The following is a 19,421-nucleotide window of genomic DNA, read 5'->3' as shown; positions in this document are numbered from 1 at the left end:
AACAGTTCCTGAGACAGTTCTGGCCCACATGTGGAATTTTTTCACTTACATAATGTTTTTCGATTTTAAAAACTGAACTAAAAACCAAGAGACTATGTAAAATCCAGGCTTCTGCCTTTCTTCCCCTGCCCCTGGTTTTGAGAAATAGTCAGCATACATCACTATTTAAGTTTAAGTGGATGGAGTGATGGTTTAATTTACATACATTGTGAAAGGACTACCACAATGGGCTTAGTTAACCTATCATCTCACATAGATGCAATACAAAGAAGAGAAAAACAATTTCTCCTTGTGATGAGAACTCTTAGGATCTATTTTCTTAACAACCTCCCTGTACATCCTGTACAGCTGTGTTGGTTATGGTCACCATATTGAACATACATCCCTAGGACTTATTTATCTTATTATTAGAAGTTTGTACCTTTTGACCACTTTGTTCCAATACCTCTTCCTTCCACCCACGTCTCTGATGACAAATCTGATCTCTTTCCCTATGAGTTTGGTGGGATTTATTTCCTGTCATTTGACTCTTTTTCTTAGATTGCATGTAGAGGTGAGATTGCATAGTACTTGTTCTTCTCTGTCTGTCTTATTTCACGTAACATACATAATGCCTTCCAGGTCCATACATGTTGCTGCAAGTGTAGGATGTCCTTTTTAAAAAATGGGTGAATAATATTGCATTACATGCATACACACACACAATGGAATATCTATTTCACAACTTTTTTTATCCTTTCATCCATCAATGGACACTTAGGTCCCATGTCATGGTTACTGTAAATAATCTTGCTATAAACATAGAGGTGCAGAGATCTTTTTGATTTCTTTTTGTTTTCATTTCCTTTGGATATATTCCAAGAAGTGAAGAGCAGTGGAGTTTCTAGATAGTACGGTAGTTCTATTTTTAATATTCTGAGAAATCTCCATATAGTTTCCCATAGAGGCTGCACCAGTTTACAATCTCACCACCAAGGCACAAGTGTTCCCTTTCCACCATACCCATGCCAGCATTTATTATCTCTTGTCTTTTTGATGATAGCCTTTCTAATAAGTGTGAGGTGCATTCCCTAGTGACTAGTGATGTTGAGCATCTTTCCATATACCTGTTGGCCTTTTGTGTATCTTCTTTGGAAAAATGTCCATTCAAGTCCTTCACCTAGTTTTTAACTAGATGATGATGATGATGATGGTTTTGTTTTTTGTTTTTTTACTGTTGAGTTGTATGAGTTCTTTAGATATTTTGAATATTTATTCCTTATCAGATATATGGTTTGCAAATTTTTTTCCCTTTCTGTTTACACTTCATGCAGAAGCCTTTATTTACCTTTTTATTATTTTTAAAAACATTTTATTCATTTTGTAAGTTTCAGTGTTTCAGAATTCATTGTTTATGCACCACACCCTATGGAGGGCATGTATTGCATGGAGCACTGGGTATGGTGCAAAAGCCTTTTAGTTTGATGTAGTTCCACTTGTTTATTTTTGTTTTTGTTGCTTCTGCTTTTGGCATTATATCCCTTGTCAAACATGAGTTGACCATATATTCGAGGGTTTATTTTTGGGGTTTCAATTGTTTTCCATTGTTCTATGTGTCTCTTTTCATGTCAGTACCACGTGGTTTTAATTACTATAGCTTTATAATTTAGCTTGAAATCAGGAAGTGTGATGCTGCCTGCTCTGTTCTTCATCAGGATTGCTTTGGCTATTTGGGGTCTTCAAAAATCTTAAGATTTTTTTTCTATTTCTGTATAAAATATCATTATAATTTTAATATAGATTACATTGAATCTATAGACGGCTTTGGGTAGTATGAGTATTTTTAATAATATTCTGATCCATGACGTGGAATATTTCCCATTTTTCGGTACCTCCTTCACTTTCTTTATTCATTGTCTCACGTTTTTTGGGATACAGATGTTTCATTTTCTTGGTTAAATTTATTCCTTAGTATTTTATTATTTTTAATGCTATTGTGAACAGGATTATTTTGTTTATTTCTTTTTAAGATAGTTTATTTTAGTGTATAGAAATGCAACTGATTTTTCATGTTAATTTTTTACCCTGAAACTTTTTAGGAGTCATTTATTAGATCTAACAAGTTGGTTTTTGTTTTTGTTTTTCCTTTTTTGTGTGTGATTTCTTTAGGATTTTCTATGTATATGATCATGTCATTAGCAAACAGAAACTGTTTTACTTCTTTTCCAATTTGGATGCCTTTCATTTCTTTTTCTTTTTTCCTTTTCTTCTTTCTTTCTTTCTTTTTTCTCTTATTTTCTGTAAACTCCTTTAATGTTATCTCCACTGATATCACCTTATGTGCTTTTCCCCCCGCATGCCCCAATATTCAAAAAAGCTTTCATATTAGATCAGGTTTTCCTGATTGAAAGTTGCTGTTGATCCTGTACCCCAAGTTTCCTAGAATTCTGGGATATTTTCCTTGTCCAAAGTGTTTTTTTTTTTTAAATTTTATTTTGGTTTTTCAGTGTTCCAGAGTTATTTTTTATGCATCACACCCAGTGCTCCATGCAATATGTGCCCTCCTTAATACCCACCACTGGGCTCACACAATCTCCTATCCCCCTCCCTTCCAAAATCCTCAGTTTGTTTCTCAGAGTCCACAGTCTCTCATGGTTTGTCTCCCACTCTGATTTTCCCCAATTCACTTTTCCTTTCCTTCTTCTAATGTCCTCCATGTTATTCCTTATGTTCCACAAGTAAGTGAAATCATATGATAATTGACTTTTTCTGCTTGACTTATTTCACTCAGCATAATCTCCTCCTATCCTGTGCATGTTGACACAAAAGTTGGGTATTCATCCTTTCTGATGGAGGCGTAATATTCCATTGTATATATGGACCACATCTTCTTTATCCATTCGTTTGTTGAAGGTCATCTTGGCTCTTTCCACAGTCTGGCAATTGTGGCAATTGTTACTATAACAATGGAGGTACATATGGCCTTTCTTTTCACTATATCTGTATCTTTGGGGTAAATACCCCATAGTGCAATTGCAGGGTTATAGAGTAGCTCTATTGTTAATTTCTTAAGGAATCTCCACAGTCTTTTCCAAACTGGCTGAACCGACTTGCATTCCCACCACAGTGTAAGAGGGTTCCCCTCTCTCCACATCCTCTCCAGCACTTGTTGTTTACTGTCTTATTGATTTTGGCCATTCTAACTGGTGGTATCTCAATGTGGTTTTGATTTGAATTTCCCTGATGGCTAATGATGATGAACATTTTTCATGTGTCTCTTAACATTTGCATGTCTTCTTTGGAAAAGTGTCAGTTTATGTCTTCTGCCCATTTTTTGATGTGATTATCTGTTATTTTGGGTGTTTGGTTTGAGGAGTTCTTTATAGATCTTGGATTTTAGCCCTTTGTCTGTAGTGTCATTTGTGCTTTGCTTTCTCCTCCTCTGGAATTCTGCTGCTCTCCTTGGTATTGAACCTGCACTCCTTGGTAGGTGAACTTGGTCTTGGCTGGGTTTCTTGTTGATGTTCTGGGGGAGGGGCCTATTGTACTGATTCTCAAGTGTCTTTGCCCCAAGCGGAATTGCACAGCCCTTTCCAAGGGCCGGGTTGAGTAATCCACTCGGGTTTGCTTTCGGGAGCTTTTGTTCCCTGAGCACTTTCTGTAAAGTTCTGGAGGACGGGAATGAAGATGGCGGCCTCCCAATCTCCAGCCCAGAGGAGCCAAGAGCCTGGGGCCCCACTACTCAGTGCGCCCTCAGAGAATAGCACCCAATCACTCCCTTCTCCCTGGCCTCTGGCCATGCTCCAAGCTCACCCAGCCTGCAACCGTTTCAAGGTAACCCTGAGCTGAGAGCTCACTCCTCAGCTCTGTCTCTGTATCTGGCTTCCCTGTTCTAATACCTGCAAGCTCTGTGACACTCAGACACTCCCAATCCTTCTGTGACCCTGCGGGATCTGGGACCATGCTGACCCCACGTGGGCTTCACCCTGGTTTAGCCTCTGGAACGATGTACCCCAGCGGAACAGACTTTTAAAAGTCCTGATTTTGTGCTCCGTTGCTCTGCCGCTTGCCTGGAGCTGACCCCTCCCCCCGCAGTCTGTCTTCCTATTGCTTTGGATTCACTTCTCCGCCAGTCCTACCTTTCAGAAAGTGGTTGTTTTTCTGTTTCTAGAATTGCTGTTCTTCTTCTCTTTGATCTCCCATTGGATTTGTAGGTGTTTGCAATCTTTAGATAAGCTATCTAGCTGATCTCCTGCTACCTGATGTAGTCTCAGCCTGCTACTTCTCTGCCATCTTGACTCCTCCCCAAAAGTAGTTTCTAATATAGTCCATCTATGGCAAGAGTGGCAAGAATTTACTATGGGGAAAAGACAATCTCTTTAACAAACGATGTTGGGAAAACTGAACAGCTATGTGAAAAAGAATGAAACTGGATCACTGTCTTACACTACACAGAAAATAAACTCAAAATGGATTAAAGACCTAAATGTGAGACATGAAACCATAAAACTCCTGTAAGAAAACCTTCAATATATTTAAAAATTTATCTTTTGTTCCATTGATTGTTCAAGAGTGTGTTGTTAATTTTCACATATTTATGAATTTTCCAGTTTTCATCCTGTTATTGATTGATTTCTAGTTTTATGCTTTTTTAGCCAGAAAAGATACTTGGAATAATTTCAATATTTTAAAATTTGCTGAGACTTGTTTTGTCACCTAACATGTGATCTATCCTGAAAAATGTTCCATGCGTGCTTGAGAAGAATGTGCATTCTGTTGCTGTTGATGGAATGTTCTGCATATGTCACTTAGGTCCATTTGGTCTAAAGTATAGTTCAAGTTCAGTATTTCCTTATTGATTTTCTGTCTGGATGATCTATCCATTGTTGAAAGTGGGACATTAAGTTTCCCTACTTGTGTTGTATTGATGTCTATTTCTCACTTCAGATCTGTTTGTATTTGCTTTTTATATTTAGCTCCTCTGATGTTGGGTGCATATATATTGAACATTGTTATAACCTCTTGATGAATTGACCCCTTTATCATTATATAATGACCTTCTTTTTCTCTTGTTACAGTTTTGCACTTAAAGTATTTTTTTGTCTGATAGAACTATAGCTATTCCTGTTCTTTTTTGGGTTTCACTTGTGCAGAATATATTTTCCCATCCTTTCCCTCTGAGCCTGTGTGTGTCCTTGAAGCTGAACCAAATCTTGCAGGCGGCATATATCACATTTAAAGAAATCTATTTAGCCACTTTATGTCTTTTGATTGGAACACTTAATCTACTTACAATTCAAGTAATAATTTCTACATGAAGACTTGCTGTATTGTTAATTGTTGTCTGGCTATTTTGTAGTTCTTTTGTTTCCTTCTTCCTCTTTTGCTTTCTCCCTTTGTGAATTGAGGGGTCTCCAGAGTGGTATACTTTGATTTATCTTTCATGTATAAACTTCTTCATCTTTCATGTATATACTATAAGTTTTTGTTTTGTGGTTATGCTGAGGCTTACTTGAAACACTTTATAGGCATTACAGTCCATTTTAAGCTAATAACTTTGATCCCATACAAAAAAGCTGCCCTTTACTTCCCCTCACCCATGTTTTATATTTTTGTAGTCACACTTTGCATTTTTTTAATATTGTATATCCATTAACAAATTGTTGTAGCTATAGCTCTTCTTAATACTATTGTCTTTTATCATTATACTAGAATTAAATGATTAACATAACTTCATATGACGGTATTAGAGTCTTCTGAATGTGATGACACACAGATAGACTTTGTTTAATTACTCTTAGCTTTATTGTGCTTCACAGATACTGTATTTTTTTTGGCAATTGGAAGGTTTGTGGTAAACTTGCTTCAGGCAAATTTATCAGTGCCATTTTTCCATAGCATTTGCTCACTCCGTGTCTTTGTGTCACATTTTGGTAATTCTCACAATATTTAAAATTTTTCATTATTCTTATATCTCTTATGATGATTGTGATCAGTGAGTACAACTTGCTGAAAGCTGAGATGATGGTTAGCATTTTTAGCAGTATTTTTAGATTAAGATATATATATATATATATATCTTAATATATATCTTATATATATATAGTATTTTTAGACATGAAGCTATTGCACTTAATGGACCACAGTATAGTGGGGGCATAGCTTATATGCACTGGGAAACCAAATCATTCATTTGACTTGTTTTATTGCAGTAGTCTGGAACTAAGCCTGCACTAACTCTAAGTTTTGCCTATGCTTGCCTTTATTAATGTGTTATTTACTCCTGTGTGTTTAGGTTACTAGTTAGTGTCCATTCATTTCAGCTTAAAGAACACCCATCAGCATTTCTCGTGAGGCAGGTCTAGTGTTCATAAAGTCCATGTGTGGTTTGGGGAATTCTCTATCCTGTCTTCATTTCTGAAGGACAACTTTGCTGGGTAAAACACTTTTGGTTGACAGTTTCTTTCTTTCAGTATTTTTTTTTTTTTAAGGAGTTTTTATTTTTAAGTCATCTCTACACCCAATGTGGGGTTCAAACTCACAGCTGTGAGATCAAGAGTTACATGCTCCACCAACTGAGTCAGCCAGGTGCTCCATGTTTTAGCACTTGGAATGTATCCTGCCACTCCCTCCTGGCTGGCAAGGTCTGTGCTGAGAAATCTGATAATAGTCTTATGGAATTCCCTTATATGAAAAAGAAAACTTTTTTCTCATGTTGCTTTTAAAATTTTCTGTTTGACTCTGATTTTAAACAATGTTATTCTAATGTGTCTTTCAGAATATTGTTTTGGATTGAGATTCTGGGGATGATTTATTAGCTTCGATGATCTTAGATGTCCCAATCTCTCCCCACATTTGGGAAGTTCTCAGCCATTATTGCTTTAAATATGTTTTCTATCCCTTCTTCCTTCTCTTCTCATTCAGAGACTCCAGTGATGTGCATATTGTTTCTTTTAGTCATGGCCCCTAAGACCTGTAGGCTTTCTTCATTGCTTCTCATTCTTTTTTCTTTTTGCTCCTCTGACTGGATAATTTGAAAAGATGTGTCTTTGAGCTCATGGATTCTTTCTTCTGCTTAGTCCAGTTTGCACTGAAGCTCTCTATTTAATTCTTCCATTCAATTAGTGTATTCTTCAGATGCAAAATTTCTGTTTGATTCTTTTTTATGTTTCCTATCTCTTCATTGAACTTATTTTGTTCTTGTATTGTTTTCCTGCTCTTGTTACATTGTTTATCTGTGTTCTCCAGCAGCTCTCTGAGCATCCTTTTTATAATGATTTTGAATTCTCTGTTGGGCAATTCCTGTACTTCCCTATCTTTGGGCCAGTTACTGTATTCTTTTGATGGGTTTACATTTCCCTAACTTTTTGTAATCTTTGTAGGCTTTTGTAGCTGTCTATACATTTGAAGAAGGAGTCACCTCTTCTAGACTTTATGGGTTGACTTCAGGAAGGGCTGACTTTCAGCTGTGGGTAGGGGAGTGGCAGAGCATGCCGTGACCCTAAGTCTAGTGGTTCAAGGTGTCCATTACAGATGTGTGTGGCAACACCAGATCTGGAGGAACAGATGTGTGTGGCAACACCAGATCTGGAGGAGATTGGCTGCTCATTTACTCCAGCTACTGGGGTCTCTAGCATCAACAACCACATGGTTCTTGGCGAGCTCTGCCGAGGGTTCTCACAGGCAAAAAATGTTGAGTTTCTCAATAGCACCTCCAGGTCCACTGAGGATGGCTACTGGGGTACTTCCCAGGCTATCGTAGGGAAAAAGTGGGGGAGAAAACAGAGGGATTCACATAGTTGGCATTTGTGATCTGAATACCTGGGGAGCAAAAGCCAGTGAAATCTACTGGGGATCTGTTGCAGTTCTTCTGCTGTTGGTCTCCTCAGGTTTCAAAGCTGGTGGGCCAGTATACTAAGCAGGTTCCTGGGAACTGTGATTTCTCTTGTCATGTGGCTCCTACTGGGAGCTGCTGCTTTTCTTCCTTATTCCTAGCTGCTTCTATGCATCTCAGCTTGGTCAGTCTCTGGGTGGGGGAAACCTAGCTTCCCAGGGATATCATTATCAGCCTCACAACTATTTTTGTGGAACTGGTCTGGAGCAGCCCCGTGTTCCACGGAGAAGTTAAAGCTATCATGCTGGTATAGAGCCATTGTGTCTCCATTTTGAACAAAGAGAAATTTTTGTTCCCTGACTATAGACTACATTTCCAGAAGCATCACAACCAGCTGAATTACCTCCTTTAATTAAACACCTCCTAGGTATCAAGTACTACGAAGACATTTAAATGTGTGGTTTTATTGAATCCATGCAACAATTTATTTAACCCACATATTTTATAGATAAAAGTCTCCAAGAGGTTGAGAAAATCATAAAAAGCCATATAGTTTACTAGACAATATGCTGCCACACTGATATCCTAGTAGTGATCAGTCAATACCTTAACATTATTATTCAATAAGACCAAATATTTTAAATTTATTACTATTTAAAAATTTCTGAAAGTAGTATGTTTATGGTTGGGCTTTTTGTCAACTCAACAAAATCAAAGAAGACAAGAAAAGAACTTTACCTCCCAGAGACACTGTATCATTTTGGTGTACTTTTCTATACCATTTTGTTATCTTAGGGTGTGTGTGTGTGATTGTGTGTGTGTAACATATAAAGCGTACTTGTTTCAAATGTATTTGATAATCAAAAAATTCTTGAATGTTGGCAGCGCTATGTTAAACTTCTTAAAAAGACACTTTAGGGTGCCTAGGTGGCTCAGTGGGTTTAGCCCCTGCCTTCGGCTCAGGTCATGATCTCAGGGTCCTGGGATTGAGTCCCCCATCGGGCTCTCTGCTTGGAAGGGAGCCTGATTCCTCCTCTCTCTCTCTCTCTCTGCCTGCCTCTCTGCATACTTGTGATCTCTTTCTGTCAAATAAATAAATAAAATCTTTTTTAAAAAAAGGACACTTTAGTGAACTGGAGATTAATTCCCCAGCTATTTATTGAATATTTACTGTGTGTTAAACATTGAAGTTTCAGGGATGAAAAAACCGTTGGGGAACACATAAAGTGCAATGCGTGTATGCATGTATGCATGTGTGTGTGTGTGTGTGTGTGTGTGTGAAATAGACTAGTAAATGCAAAATTATAATGTAGTGTGACAAATGCTTTGGTAGTGATAAGTCTCCAGGAAGGGAGCTTATAGAAGAAACTACAGCTCTCATCAAGGGAGAGTGTGCTGGTAATGCCTTCACTATTTGGAATAGGAGGCTTATGAATAAAGTATTGTAAAAAGAGTTGAAGATACCTCGATGAACAGGTAAGGTGTGTATGTGTGTTGGGGGGGAAGGACAGCATGTGCAAAGTCTCTGATGTTGAAGGCTGTTTATGAATTCAGTTCTCTCACCTCCATCTCGTCCAGGAGGAATAGTGCACTGCATACATTTTCTTTTACACTGGTAGAAACCACAAGTTATGGACCCGTCAGCATAAGGGCTTTTTCTTCTGCCTGTCCCACTGAGTCACTTAGAATTCTAGGCTCACAGTTCTGGGATAGACTTACAGGGAAATGCTGTATCCTGTGGGAAATATATTTTTTACCCATGGCAGAAAATCTGTTTAATCATTTGCACATAATAGACCATATGCTGGCACAGGGGCTGAGAGGTGACGCGATAAAGGCAGAGAAAATCACTTGCCACGGGTACGGGTGATTAATGTATCAGGCAGGGCTTCGCCCCAGGAAAGAACATAGATTCAAGTGTGCTCAGGTAGGGTGAAATCCTCCCCTTGCGAGTGCCTTGGCGGTTATTACAGAGGTTGTGTAGGGCAGGCACACATCTTGCTTAATGAAACATTTAAAAGGGCAAAGTCCCTGCTCTCGTTTCTTCTAAAATAGAATACGGAAAGAACCAGTTATCTTTATCTGACCAGATCACTTAAAAAAATCATGAAGCCATAAAAAAATCTCTTTGGTACGTGGAAATTTCCTGTATTCACAGACAGTAATACCCTTTCCCACTCTGGCTGCCGTGCTGCACTTGGAAAGCCCGCTCTGAGAAATGCATGTGAAGAAGAGTAATTAATGATGGCCGCTGCGAACCCTGCACTGCAATGTACTGGGGGCTTTTGCACACGTGTCTTTGATTTTCATCTCAGTCATCCCAAGGGGCAGTTATACAGCCGAGCTGGCTTGGGGAGGCTAAGCACTCATCTGAGGACACAGCCATTTAATGGCGATCTGAGGACACAGCCAGTTAATGGCAGAGCAGGGATTCAAACCCAAGTCTTTGCCTGCTAAGCTGTGTGGATTTGGTGTGTGATTGTTGGCACAGTGGATGTTCTGGAAAGGGAGAGAGGAGTATGTACTGAAGTGTTCTACCTGTGTATCAGATGTATAGAAGAATTTAGCAATGGAGGCAGAGGGAGAGGATCTACCTCTTTGCCAAGCATGGACGTCTTATCCTTTGCTCCTGTATCATTCTGACCATCATCCAAAACATGGGAATCTTAAAATTAACCTTCTCTGATCCCATAGTCTTTCTCCACCTCATGCCCCCTTTATTGCCTTCCTTAATGGCTAAAACCAAGAGTTGTCTGTGCCCACATTCTCTGCTCTTATTGTTTCTTTTTCTTTCCCTTCCTCCCCCGCCCTCTTTCTTTCTCTTTTTCAGGATTTATTTATTTATTTTTATTTTAGAGAGAGAGAGGGAGAGCAAGCACAAGCAGGGAAAGGAGCAGAAAAAGAGGATGAGAGAGAGAAACCATTCCTATCCTGAGCACAGAGCCTGATGCGGGGGTCAATTCTAGGACCCCAAGATCAGGACCTGAGCCAAAATTAAGAGTGGGCCACTCAAGCAACTGAGCCACCCAGGCGACACTATTTTTATTTTCTCTTGAGTTTTCTCTAGTGAGAATTTTACTATCACCTCTCAGCAAGCTCATTCTTGCCAAGCTCACCGATAGCCTTTGTGTCACCAAAGCTAATGGTGAGATCTTTGTCCTCTGCTTACTCAGACCACTAGCAGGATTTGACCCATTTTCCCTTGTGAAAACACGTTTTCCTGCACTAAGTCTGTAGGGCCCCACTCTTTCTCTATTCTTCTACCCTTTGTCAATGTACTTCACTGGCCTATCCTCATATCAGTTAGGGGTTATGTTTGGCTGCTAAAAAGAGAGTTCATAAACACAGTGGCTTAAATGACATAAGTGTTTCTCTGTCATGTGACATAAGTCCCCCAGGAAGACAATCCAGGGCTGGTGAGTGGCTTCATGTATTAGCGACATCCTAGCCTCTTTCTGTCAGCTCTACCTTCCCGGACACAACTTCTATTCCCTGTACTTCCCGATAGATTTAAAATGGCTCTTGCAGCTCAGTTAATCTCTGCTTCTAGATAGGGAGGAAGGGAAAGGGGAAGCACAAAATGGTTTCCAATAGTTTCTAGCTGAGTCAACTTTGCCAAGGTGACTTTCATTCATAAGTCATACCTCCTACCTTTCTATGAGGGGATCTGGGACATGTATTCTGTTTTTGGTTTTGTTTTAATCTTGAAGCGTTGCTGCTTCCCCATAGTTTCAAGTTTCTTTTTAAAAATTCTTTATTTAAATTCAGTTTGGTTAACATATAGTGAATTATTAGTTTCAGGGATAGAATTTAGTGATTCTTCAGTTGCATTATAACGCCCAGTGCTCATTACATCACGTGCCCTCCTTAATGCCCATCACCAAGTTACCCCATCCCCCCAACCTCTTCTCTCTCCCCTCCCTCCGACAACCCTCAGTTTGCTTCTTAGAGTTTGGTGTCTCTTATGGTTTGTCTACCTTTCTGTTTTCATCTTACTTTATTTTTCCTTCCCTTCCCTTATATTCATTTGTTTTGTTTCTTAAACTCCACATATGAGTGAGATCATATGGTATTTGATTTTTTTTCTTCCTCTGACTCACTTACTTTGCTTAGCTTAATACTCTCTAGTTTCATCCATATTGTTGTAAAGCACAAGATTTCATTGTTTTTGATGGTCAAGTAATATCCATTGTATATACATACTACATCTTCTTTTTCCATTCACCTGTCGATGAACATCTGGGCTCTTTCTATATTTTGGCTATTGTGGACGTTGCTGCTATAAACATTGGGGAGAAAGGTTCTTTTATTAGGAAGAAGGATAAAGTGATATGGGAAGGTGACTACAAGTCTGCCACATTCATCATTACTATGACCACTGAAATTGAGTCTTCAAATTGCTTCTCTTCTCTATCTTATCAGCTCCCTGCCTGTTCTCATCCACTAGAGGTGCTTTCCTGACTCATTAAACCATCTGTCCAGTCCTAATCTTTTCTCTGAACTCCAAGTTGAGTATTTGGTTATCTACTTCTTGTCTCCACTTGGAGGTCTGCTAATTGTCTCAAATGTAACATATCTAAAACTGAACATGTGGTCTCACCTTTAAGCTGTTTTCCCTCACCAACTTCCCCATCTCAGGAAATGACAACTATGCCCACTGGAATATACAGTTAGCTTTAATTAGGAAATACGTCCTGGAAACAATCACTGTTCACCACCCCCAACTCCTATCTCTGCTGTTTTATTTGTTGTTACTCCCCACCTGATTGTTGTAATAATCTGTTTCCACCCTTGTCCACCTAGTTTAATCTCCACTCAATAGCCAGAGTGATCCTTCTAGAAAATAAGGAGTGCATGTTTCCTCTCTGTTCACCTCCCCATCCCCAGTCGATGTCTTCTATCAGGGCGGGGATCTAAGCCCTTTCCCTGAGCCTTCACTGTCTTTTACTATCTGGCTACATTCTCACTACACTTCCCTTTCCCTTTCTTCACTCAGCTCCAAGTGCCAGACTGGCCATCTTCCTCTTCCTTGAACATACTGGACTAGTTTCAGGTTTAGGGTCTTAGAACCATGTCTTTCTTTTCCCAATGCATTGTTATTTCAAATATCTTCATGCAGTTATTGCCTCAATGTCATCTTTTAAAGACAACCATCTCTGACCACCTTATATGAAACTGCACCTTTCTCTCTCCATAGGTTCTTATTTTTCTTCTCTGCATAATTTTCTTCATAGGATTTACTGGCACCTGACACACTCTTTATGTATTCATTTATTAACTCTCCCTCCCTTCTTCCAATAGTGTAAGCTTCCTGAGAACAGAGATTATGTCTATTTTGCTTCCTGCTCTGTCTCTAGCTCCTACAACAGTACATGGCCCAGAGCAGATACTCAGTCAATATTTATTCAACTAATAATTGAATAACTGTTTTGCCAATGGCATTGTGGAATGGGGGCAGGGTTCATCTCCTCTACAGAGAAGGGGACTGTCCATCTGTTCTACCTTCAACGGAATGCTTCCCCATTCTTGGAGCTGTCGCTGATAGTGCAACAGGGTACCAGAGCCAGTCAGTTTCAACAGAGCTGCTGAGTTGAGATATTGCTCTCTATTTACTTTGACTGATGGTTTGGTTCAAGTTATGCTTTGCGGGAAACTTATTCCCTCCCAGAGTTTCTTCTACTAACAGAGGGAAGACAATCATTTCTTCTTGGCATGATTTCCAGCTCAATCTTCTCTGTCTTCAAGAGCTCAATTGCAACCACACAACCGTTCCAAATCTCCTTGTGGTTAAATCAAACGCTGCACTTATAATTTAACCATCCTTCCCCTACTGCCTCTTGTTCTTCTTAATTTCTTAGTGCCATTATGGAAGATTGATTTGCTTTGCTTTCCAGTTAGATCCTTAAGTCCATGGCTTTAGAGTTCCAGTTAGGAGACATTTTATTTCCTCATGGGCTGTGTGTTCATGTATGTCTTAAATTCACATACATGGAATAGCTAGAACAGGGATTTTTGTAGCTAGATATAAAATACTTGCAGTAAAAAATCAGATGTAGTTCAACATGTATGATTTACATTTTCATCCTGGTTCTGGATCTAATGGGTTAACTGACTATAATCTAAAAAAACTTGCTTTTAATGAGCCTTATAAAAATGACCCATAAGAAACCTTCCAGTAATTAGATCACTTAATACTTTAAAAAAGCACCACTTGGGCACCTGGGTGGCTCAGTGGGTTAAGCCGCTGCCTTCAGCTCAGGTCATGATCTCAGGGTCCTGGGATCGAGTCCCGCATCGGGCTCTCTGCTCAGCAGGGAGCCTGCTTCCTCCTCTCTCTCTCTGTCTGCCTCTCTGCCTGCTTGTGATCTCTCTGTCAAGTAAATAAATAAAATCTTTAAAAAAAAAAAAAAAAAGCACCACTTATAGGCAACATAAAATTGATCATTCTTACTTTGTAGAGAATTGTACAGTGTTAGTAGAATAACCTTTTTTTTTTTTTAAGGATTTATTTATTTGAGAGAGAGAGAATGTGTGTGTGTGTGTGTGTGTGTGTGTGTGTGTGTGTGCAAGGGGTGGGGTGAAGGGAGGGAGAAGGTAAACAGACTTCCCCCTGAGTGCAGAGCCTGACAAGGGGCTCGGTCTCAAGATCCTGAGACCTTAACCTGAGCCGAAAACAAGAGTCAGACACTTAAGCGAGTGTACCACACAAGTGCCCCACAGAAACAACTTTTGAGTAACTGGAAGTAGCCATAGAGGTTTATTTCTTTTGACCACTTTCAAGAGAAAAATCAAATGACTTCTCCAGTCCAACAAAAATAATTCTTGCTTATTTATTCGTTTACCTCATTACCAAACACAGCCATTTCCTGTTCATGACAAAACTTCCACCAAAAATGTGCAATTTTAGGATCTGGAGTTGGAAGTGACTGGAAGTATTTAGGTTTAGATTTGGATGTGATGAAGAACCAAACACGAGCTTAAACAAGACAGAGATTTATTCACCTCTCACATATTGTTCCCAAGAGAAGCAGCATGGACAGCTTTGGCATTCTGTCCTCTTGGAGACCGAGGTCCCTCCTCTTTTATTGCCATACCAATGCTAGGATATTGTGCTGGTCTGGGTAGCCTAGCACTTTTTGCCTTCATCTCTGCCTTCCAGTTCTCGAGAAGAAGTGAAGGGATCAAGAACGTGACTGGAAGTTGTGTCCATCACTTCTGCTCCATCCCATTGTAGTCTTGGGTCTTTGTCACATGGCCGCAGCTAGCTGCAAGGGACCAGGGGAAATACCACATTTATGCCACGTACCTAGCTAAAGATAGGAGTTCTAACACAATGAAAAAAAGTGAGGGGCAATGAATAGTTTCCGCTACAGACAGCAACACTCTAATTTTATAGATTCATGAACAAAGGCCACTAGAGCTAAAATATGTGGTCTCAGGCCTGATAGCCCCAGTGATGTTGGAACTAGGTGTACAGCCCAGGTCACAGCAGTATGACAGAAAGGGCATGAGTTTCGAGTTGGGCAGACCTGAGTCAGAAGCTCAGTTTTGTCAATTACTGGCTGTGTGATTTTGGAGAACATTTATTAACCTTTCTGAACTATGGTTTTCTTATTTGTAAATATTTCTCTCAAAGATTTCCTGGAATGGTAAATGAGTTAAAGTATGAAGGAGCTTTTCAAGGGACCCAGCAAGCACATAATAAATACCCAGTAAATGGTAGGTTCTCCCTTACCCTGACCTTCCATATATAATTTCATAGTACATGGTGTGGTTATATTTAAACATAGACAGGTATCACTCTACAGAAGAAAATCTTGCTCATCCCAGACCTTCTATACTTCCTTTATTTCTGTACAGTCTGAGTTAATATTTACTTACAATTTCAAGGTACTTTAAGAGATGGGCATAAGCTGAAGAAAGAGATTTTTAGGGAATGTCCCGATTATCTAAATAATCGAAAATTGAAGCTAACTAGAACCTCTCATGTCCTGAGCATTCCAGTTAACTAACTGAATATTTATCATTATTTCAATAACATCATACTCCACTCATAGGCTTGGTACTAACGGTTTTTGTCACTTTCACTTTTAATTTGTTTTCTGTGTTTACATCCCCAAATTCCAATTTTAACATCTGAGTTTTATCTCTCTTTTAATGATTCTGAGGTTTGAGTGAATTGATGTCCAAAGTTTGGAAACCATTAGGTTGGTTATTTAAAAAACATCTGAGAAAGCAGAAAAACGTTCAGATCTAGTTCAAATTTTTTTTCTTGGGTTACTTTAAGAAGTTCTTCCTAAACTTCTTTTTTTTAAGTGAAAATATCTAAAAGAACACACATAGATTCACTTGAGAGAAATCCCTCTAGTCTGGGGAGAAATTCAAATCCAAACCATATGTGATATGTAAAGTAGCATTTTGAATATTCATATTGTGATGTGGAAATCAGATTCTTGGAACGGTAAGTCTCACAGAATGAATTGAAATGAAGACGACAGTATGAATGTCACTTCCCTAATGCACAGCACTGCAGTTCTCTCCAGCATCTTTTTTTCCTAGATCGGATCACTGGAGAACAATCATGCTTATAGACACGGCAAACATGCCCTCATTCTAACTGTAAAGACACTTTGGAAGGAAAACAAATTTTTGCTCAGTATCTTGCTGAATGGATTCTAATTCTGGTAACATGACATGATTACTCTGGCCCATTCCTCTTGCTTAGCTGGCTTTTGCAACATCAGCGTTTCATGTCGTTCCCACAAATTTTTGAGTCCGGGTTGGAATTGCCTCGAAATGGACAGGATGTTTGTTTGTTTGCAAACAAACGAATTCACACTTCCTTTTTAAGCTCCTGCTATGAGACCAAATACTTTTTTCTCTACTTTCAGTTCATCCTGTTAGAATCCCTGTCAACAGATTTATCTCAGAATGATCTAAATTACCTTCACTGTCTTTTATTGGAGGACAGAAAAAGTTGGACAGCTTTACAGGAAGTACTTTTCCTCACTTTCAGAATGTATTTCAATCCCTGTTTTGGCACACCTGCTCAGTCCATGTTGGCAATATTCATCTCCATTTGTGCTGTTAATGGATTTTCAATTGCAAATTAGCTACAGAACATGCATCAGAATACTTTTTACAGCTGTATGAATTGATTCATACACCCGTGGTATTCAATCAGCCTTTGGCTTGTATCAACAAGTTGTCTAATGTAAGGACTCTTTTCCCCTCTGGAAGCAGTTAGCTAATAGGGAGCCCCAACAGACTGGTGTTTAATTGTGATTCCAGAATGTTCTCTGTATAGATACAGCTAGAGCATTCTTTCATCACCTTTAAGGGTTATACTTGAGTGAGAGAATTAGAAACTGGAGAACGTAGGGATTTTAAGAGGTTGGTCTTAAGAGGAAAGCTTCATAAATATTTTAGTGTTCATAAAATGAAAGAATGGATCCAGCAGATAAAATAAAGAGAATGTCAATGATCTTGTTATTATTATGTGGTTAAAGACTAAATGTCAGTTCCAAAGAGAAACTAAGAGCGTGTTCCTTTTCTTTGAACTAGTGCTACTAAAAATGTGTCAGTGGACTATTATGTGAACTCTTTGTTCACATGAGAAGAGAAATTCTCCATTGAGGTGGAGAAAAAAAGAAGATAGGGAGCCCCTAGTCCGGGGTAGGGCAAGGGTTATAGATCTCACAGATCCAGACCGCGGATGGCAAATCCTGATGGTAGAGGGGGATCGGTCAGCATTGTTTCGGCTTCCATGAGCCCCTGAGTTGCTTTGGGTCTGTCAGCTCCATTTGGTTAGAAAAGAACATAAGAGACACTGAACTCTAGGAAATAACATGAGAGTTGCTAGAGGGGAGGAGGTGGGGGAATGAGGTAACTGGGTCATGGGCATTAGAGAGGGCACGTGATGTAATGAGCACTGGGTCTTGTATGCAACTGATGAATCACTAAATTATACCCCTGAAACTAATAATTCACTATATGTTAATTAAATTAAATTTAAATAGAGAAAAAATACAAAAAAAGAGAGAAAGGAACAGCAGGTCTGGCTTGAGATTCTAGCAGGTGTGACCACCACTGCGTGGGTCAAAGCATCCATCCTGTCATTTCAAGCTGCCCTGAAGAGCACCATGGAGAAAACTTCCGGAAGCATCCTGGTGGGGGAGTGGTGGGTAGCTTTACTTTCGTGGCAACCCAAGTGTGGCCATGGATCTCACCAAGAACAGCAGGCAAGCATTGATGTTAGCTCATTCATCTTTTCCAGTGTGTATTGCTAAAAACCAATGGCTCTTCTTACAATTAAAACATATTTGCAGGGGCGCCTGGGTGGCTCAGTGGGTTAAAGCCTCTGCCTTCGGCTCAGGTCATGATCCCAGGGTCCTGGAATGGAGCCCCGCATTGGGGGGGGGGGTCTCTGCTCAGCGGGGAGCCTGCTTCCTCTTCTCTCTCTGCCTGCCTCTCTGCCTACTTATGATCTCTGTCTGTCAAATAAATAAATAAATAGAATCTTTAAAAAAAAATATTTGCAGCTAAATTCTAACTGCAATACAATAGTACATTTACCTTCTGAGGCTTAAAGTTAGTACTCACAGGCTTCAATTAAGTTAGGATAGAGTCTAATCATGACAGAAGGTTGTGTATGAGTGATATTAGTTGGTAATGTGCAGTTAGTTCCATTTGCTTCTCCTTTCTCTCTAGAAACTTTCCAGGAGCCTCCTTTTTGGAAATTTCTTCAAGAAGCTACTTAATTTTTGTTCCAGGGTTAATGTGTATATCCATAAATTTAGTAATTTTTTTTCCTTATGTACCGTCTTTTCTACAAATTCCATACTCTGAGATCCTACTTTTTCCCCAGAGATATTCAGTAACTTGAATGTTTGCAATAGAAAATGTCTTATAACCGTTATTTAAACACCTTTGCCGACCGTGGGTGAATAGGTGTTTCTCAAAAATTTATCCTAATGTTTTTACTTTACTTATGAGAACTGTGACTGATACTGATAAGCGGCTCTTTCCAACACATTATCTCCCCCATTTTCCCTTGGTACTTCTCAATATGGAGCCTGCACGTGGAAATACTTATTTACCTTGGGGCTTCTTTGCAGCTGTGGATGGCCATGGGGCCCAGTTATGGCCACAGACTTGCCTAGAATTCTGCCTTGGGCACTTCTGGGCAATCATTTGCTTTTCTGAAGGAATGGGTTGGCTAGTACAACCCTTTGCTCTTCTTCTGCTGTGAGAAAGGACATGATGGCAGGGTTTACAGGGGTCACCTGACATCCATGTGCAGAGAGAACAAGAAACCCCAATGTGTTAACATCATTGTGGCACAATTTCTGTTACTTGTTTGTGATTGGCCTCCTAAAATCTTATCCTCAGAATAGAAGGTTTCCGTAGAGCTTTTCTCCAAATGCATACCAGAAGGCATTTGAATATGGTAGATCATGTGGACTTGGTCCTATTAGATCCTAATGTGTCTTTTATTCCAGTCAATCTAAAAAGTACCATAGTGAAACTCAATGGTTCTAGAATCTTCGGATTCTTCCAAGGCTATTATATAAAAATTTCTGTATTAGTCCTGCTACTCATTTTACTT

This window comes from Mustela nigripes, chromosome 3, assembly GCF_022355385.1.
Source record: "Mustela nigripes isolate SB6536 chromosome 3, MUSNIG.SB6536, whole genome shotgun sequence".
Taxonomy (NCBI): domain Eukaryota; kingdom Metazoa; phylum Chordata; class Mammalia; order Carnivora; family Mustelidae; genus Mustela; species Mustela nigripes.
This window is presented reverse-complemented; position numbering follows the sequence as displayed.